Source organism: Leptonychotes weddellii, chromosome 14 (genome assembly GCF_054177405.1).
Source record: "Leptonychotes weddellii isolate Sample4059 chromosome 14, ASM5417740v2, whole genome shotgun sequence".
NCBI lineage: Eukaryota > Metazoa > Chordata > Mammalia > Carnivora > Phocidae > Leptonychotes > Leptonychotes weddellii.
The window spans coordinates 57,345,996-57,352,271 of NC_138382.1; positions in this window are offsets into that span (position 1 = coordinate 57,345,996).

The window sequence follows — 6,276 nt, forward strand, 5'->3', positions numbered from 1 at the left end:
CTCAAGGATGGGGAGGGTAGCTCCAGAGGCAGGGTTGAGGGAAGACATTTCCTTGGAATAGGAGAGAGTCAGACATGTTTATCATCCTGAGGGAAGGAGCCATGGTAGCGGTAGGGTAACTGGCAAGCGGACTCATCTTGGGATCCAGGCCACAGGAGGGCAATGGACTTTGCAGATGGAGAGGGACTCTTTCCTCCTGGGGGGCGGCAAAGTAAGAGGAAAGGAACGTGCTCTCTGTGTGCATCCACAGGTGGAAGATGCAGGTGGGGACTGGGTTCATGCTCATGAACCTTGTCTTTGAGGTGGGATCCAAAGTGACAGGTGGGGAATGACCTGGCAGATAGGTGGAGATCTGGAGCTGCTACGGAGGGCCACGTAGAACTGAGGGGAGGGGTCAGGGAAGCAGAACAGAACAGAGCACGTTTATTATGTTCTCCATATGACAGAAACTGCTTACTCCAAGGGTCTGGGGTAATAGATCTTTTGCTAGGACTTCCCTCACAACCCCCACTTCCTCCCCCCCCCACCCCCCACACACCACAACCACCATCACCACCTAATAAAGAAAGGAAATGGGGAGACAGAGAGAGTCAGCTCTTGGAATCAGAAGGGATACTTCCTTTCTCCGCCTACTTAATTATCTGGCTTTTTGAATTAGCCGTGGAAAGCAAACTTGCCTTGTTCCTATTCACAATTTCTCTCTTGAGTTTGCTTCCATTAATGAAACAGCTTAGTTTGGTTTAGCTAACTGCATGCATGACTTCCAAAAACCACATCACAATGCGGGAGGAATGCAGCCTCTAGCAATGCTACAGCAGCTTAACCACATTGTTTAGAGAGAGGAGCAGGGCAGTGCCAGTGGCTCTGAAATCCATTTAAGATGTGTGAAAACACAAGATTGAAATTCTGACCTTCCCCGAAGCTGAAAGAACCTACTCCAGGGGGCTGTTTGGATGACTGAGGCTGCAGGCCTGGGCCCATCCACAGATCCCCAGGACCCTGGCTGCCAGTGGCCCATCCAGCTGGGAAGCCCTGCCTCTCTGTGTCCATCTGTCCCTGATGGGGGCACCAACCTGAAGGCCACTGGGCACTTTGGACGGGGAGATGCTGCTGAAAGAATAGCATTAAGGCCAGAGGAGGAGGGAGGTCGTCAAAGGGCAAAGAGAGGAAACCCTTATCTAAACCCTATGGGTCCAGGTCAACGGTCACCAACTGCCTTTTCAGATTTGCATCAGAGAGGAGATGCTACCCCATGGGCTTGCTGATGCTAACCCAGATGTCAAAATGTTTGCGGCATCCTGGGGCAGGAGGAAGGGCATGGAACTTGGAATTAGTCACATAAATGGTATGCACTTAGCACAGCACATTTCTCATAGTCTGTGCCCAACTGATATAAGCCATCATCGTCCTCGTCATGTAGTCAACTCCTTAATGACTTGGAATCTTTGCTTCCCCATCTGTTGAGGCCAACGAGGTCTCTTCCTTAAAGTGGCTTCAGATGAACGTAGGTGAGAGAGAATATGATATGTTTGGCCCCTGAATCTATGAGCTACTGATTTTTCTCCTGCTGGACCCTACAAAAATGTAAAGGGTATGGGTTCTTTAGACAGAATGTGTCGTAATCGAAGATCTTTAGCTCACGGTACAGGCTCTGGGGTCAGACAGAGACAGGTTTGAGTGCCAGCTCCTTTTCTTATTTGCTTTGAAAGCTTTGACACATCCTCAGCCTTTCTGGGCCTTGGTGTCTTCATACGGTGAAGATGAGCAGTGTGTACTGTGAAAATGCAAGGAGATGAGGCAGAGTCGAGCAGAGGAGGTCCATGTGATGGGAAATACTGCTTCTTGAGAGCAGGGGCTCTCTTCGGCTTCCTGTGGTATTCCTACACCTCTGAGCACACCTGGCCCATTGGAAAGGGGCTCAATAAGAATTTATGGCCTAACTGAGGGATGGGGCAGGAGAACATTGGTGCCAATTTCTGAAAAGAGGCGTGGCCCAAGGGGATCTCTGAATTTTACTAGTAACTCAGCTGGGTCAAGGCAGTGTTTACACCCTCAAAGCCTTTGGTATGTGCCTGAGTCTTTTTATTTTTTAATGCAATTCTTTTCAAGCCTTCTGAAAACAAAAGTATTCTTCTGCAAGCCTGTGTCCTGCAATCTACCCAACTCACTTCTTAGGGAAGTGGTGAGGGCAGATGGTAATACAAACGTTTGGGATCTGAGGGGTCTGTCTTAGAATGCTGGCTCCACTATTGACTAGAATTGGGACCATGGGAAAAATTACTTACCCCCCCACCCCCGCCCCAGCCCCATGAAGGAAAAGTCTTTTTTTTTTTTTTTTAAAGATTTTATTTATTTGACAGAGAGAGATACAGCGAGAGAGGGAACACAAGCAGGGGGAGTGGGAGAGGGAGAAGCAGGCTTCCCGCCAAGCGGGGAGCCCAATGCAGAGCTCAATCCCAGGACCCTGGGATCATGACCTGAGCCGAAGGCAGACGCTTAACGACTGAGCCACCCAGGTGCCCCGAAGGAAAAGTCTTCTTTTCCTTACCTGTGGAATAGGGTGTTCATAAATAAAGCACTGCTGGGGACTAGAGCAAGATGGTGGAGGAGTAGGGGACCTAAATTTTGTCTGGTCCCAGGAATTCAGCTGGATAGGGATCAAACCATTCAGTACACCTACAAACTCAACAGGAGATCAAAGAAAAGAATGGCAGCAACTCTATAAACAGAAAAGTGACCACTTTCTGGAAGGTAGGACGTGTGAAGAAGTGAATCCGAGGCGATATTCGGGAGGATAGACGGCAGGGGTAGGGGCCTCTGTCAGCCGCTACCGGCAAGTGATAGAGCCGCGGAGCACAAAATCGGAACTTTTAGAAGTCTGCTCCGCTGAGGGACGTCGCTCCAGTGGCTAAGCAGGGGGTGGAACCCTCACGGGACAGTGTGGTCTCAGGACCCTCAGGGTCACAGAAAGACCGGGGGTGCCTGAGTGCGGCAGATCTCCCAGGTGCCGGAGTGGGAAAGCCGGCTGCAGAGACGGAGCCGAGACGCGGGCTCTCAGCTCAGGGTTGCCATAAACTGTGATCCGTGGCACAGTCGGTCCACTGCTCCTCCAGCAGGGACCCAACAAGCGGCAGATCCGGGGAGACCCCCTTCCTCCCCCGGGAGGAGCAGCACAGGAGCGCACCACAGGGATCTGCTGGGTTTGGAGACTCCAAACTGGGTCGGGTGCCAGAGATAGAAATGCTCGGTCACAGGCCGGGTGAGCACGGAGTGCGGCCGGAGACCGGCGAGACGGGGGTGACTGACTGCTTTTCTCTGGGGGCACACTGAGGAATGGGGCCCAAGCTCTTGGCTCCACCAGGACCAGAGATTAGGAGGCTGCCATTTTCACTCGAGTCCTCCAAAGCTGTACGGAAAGCTTGCAAGGAACAAAAGCTACTGAGAGCAAACCCGAGCAGATTACTTAGCCTGGCCCTGGGCAAGGGCGGTGCAATTCCTTCTCGGGCAAAGACATTTGAGAATCTCTGCAACAAGCCCCTCCCTCAGAAGATCAGCAAGAACATCCAGCCAAGACCAAGTTTACTGATCAATGAGAACTGCAAAACTCCAGCACTAGGGGAATACAGCACATAGAAATCATGGCTTTTTCCCCCCATGATTCTTTAGTCTTTCAAAGTTAATTTTTTTAATTTTCTTTAGTTTTTTCTTTTTCTTTTTGAATTTTTCTTTCCTTTTTCAACCCACTTATCAATGCCTTTTTAAAAATTTTTTAATTTTCATTTTTACAGTCATATTCCATCCCCTCATTATATTTACCCTTATTTTTGTATATATATAAGTTTTTCTTTCTTTAAAATTTTGGGAGGCAGTTTCGTCTAACAAACAGACCAAAATACACCCAAAATCTAGTGTGTGGCTCTGTTCTATTCACCAGTCTGATATTCTTTTTTTCCCCCCTCCCTTTTCCCCCTGGTTTCGGGTCTCTTCTGATTTGTTTAGTGTATATTCTTCTGGGGTCATTGTTACCCTTTTAGCAGTTTGTTCTCTCATTCATCTATTCTTCTCTGGACAAAATGACAAAACAGAAAAACTCACCTCAAAAAAAAAAAAAACAAGAAGCAGTACCAACTGCCAGAGACCTGCTCAACATGGACATTAGTAAAATGTCAGAAATAGAGTTCAGAATAACGATTATAAAGTTACTAGCTGGGCTTGAAAAAAAGCATAGAAGACACTAGAGAATCCCTTTCTGGAGAAGTGAAATCTAACCAAGTCGAAATCAAAAAGGCTATTAATGAGGTGCAATCAAAAGTGGAGGCTCTAACTGCTAGGATAAATGAAGCAGAAGAGAGAATGAAGGATATAGAAGACCAAATGATGGAGAATAAAGAAGCTGAGAGAAAGAGGGATAAACAACTACTGGATCATGAGGGGAGAATTCAAGAGATTAAAAAAGGTGATACCATAAAGAGAAAAAATATTAGAATAATTGGGATCCCAGAAGAAGAAGAAAGAGAGAGGGGGGCAGAAGGTATATTGGAGCAAGTTAGAGAAGAGAACTTCCCCAATTTTGGGAAGAAAACAGGCATCAAAATCCAGGAAGCACAGAGAACCCCTCTCAAAATCAATAAAAATAGGTCAACACCCTGACATCTAATAGTAAAACTCACAAGTCTCAGAGACAAAGAGAAAATCTGAAAGCAGCTCGGGACAAGAGGTCTGTAACCTACAACGGTAGAAACATTAGACTGGCAGCATACCTAGCCACAGGGACCTGGCAGTCCAAAAAGGACTGGCATGATATATTCAGGGCACTAAACGAGAAAAATATGCAGACAAGAATACTATATCCAGCTAGGCTGTCATTGAAAATAGAAGGAGAGATAAAAAGCTTTGAGGACAAACAGAAACCAAAAGAATTTGCAATCACCAAACTAGTCCTATAAGAAATATTGAAAGGGGTCCTCTAAGCAAAGAGACAGTCTAAAAGTAAAATAGAACAGAAAGGAATAGAGACAATATACAGTGACAGTCACCTTATAGGCAACACAATAGCACTAAATTCATATCTTTCAATAGTTACCCTGAATGTAAATGGGCTAAATGCCCCAATCAAAAGACAAAGGCTATCAGATTGGATTAAAAAACAAGACCCATCGATATGCTGTCTGCAAGAGACTCATTTTAGACCCAAAGACACCCCCAGATTGAAAGTGAGGGGGTGGAAAACCATTTACCATGCTAATGTACATCAAAAGAAAGCTGGGGTGGCAATCCTTATATCAGACAAATTAGATTTTAAACCAAAGACTATATTAAGAGATGAGGAAGGACACTATATCATCCTTAAAGGGTCTATCCAACAAGAAGATCTAACAGTTGTAAATATTTATGCCCCTAACATGGGAACAGCCAATTATATAAGCCAATTAATAACAAAAATCAAAGAAACACATCGACGATACTACAATAATAGTAGGGGACTTTAATCGCCCCCCGCCCCACTGAAATGGACAGATCATCTAAGCAAAAGATCAACAAGGAAATAAGGGCTTTAAATGACACACTGGACCAGATGGTCTTCACAGATATATACAGAACATTCCATCCCAAAGCAAAAGAATACACATTCTTCTCTAGTGCACATAGAACACTCTCCAGAATAGATCACATCCTGGGTCACAAATCAGGTCTCAACTGGTACCAAAAGATTGTGATCATTCCCTGAATATTTTCAGACCACATGCTTTGAAACTCAAACTCAATCACAAGAGGAAAGTTAGAAAGAACTCAAATACATGGAGGCTAAAGAGCGTCTTACTAAAGAATGAATGGGTCAACCAGGAAATAAAAGAAGAATTTAAAAAATTCATGGAAACAAATGAAAATGAAAACACAACTGTTCAAAATCTTTGGGATGCAGCAAAGGTGGTCCTAAGAGGAAAGTATATAGCAACACAAGTTTTCTCAAGAAACAAGAAAGGTCTCAAATACACAACCTAACCCTACACCTAAAGGAGCTGGAGAAAGAACAGCAAATAAAGCCTAAACCCAGCAGGAAAAGAGAAATAATAAAGATCAGAGCAGAAATCAATGAAATAGAAACCAAAAGAATAGTAGAACAGATCAATGAAACTAGGACCTGGTTCTTTGAAAGAATTAACAAGATTGATAAACCCCTGGCCAGACTTATCAAAAAGAAAAGAGAAATGATTCAAATAAATAAAATCATGAATGAAAGAGGAGAGATCATAACCAACACCAAAGAAATACAAT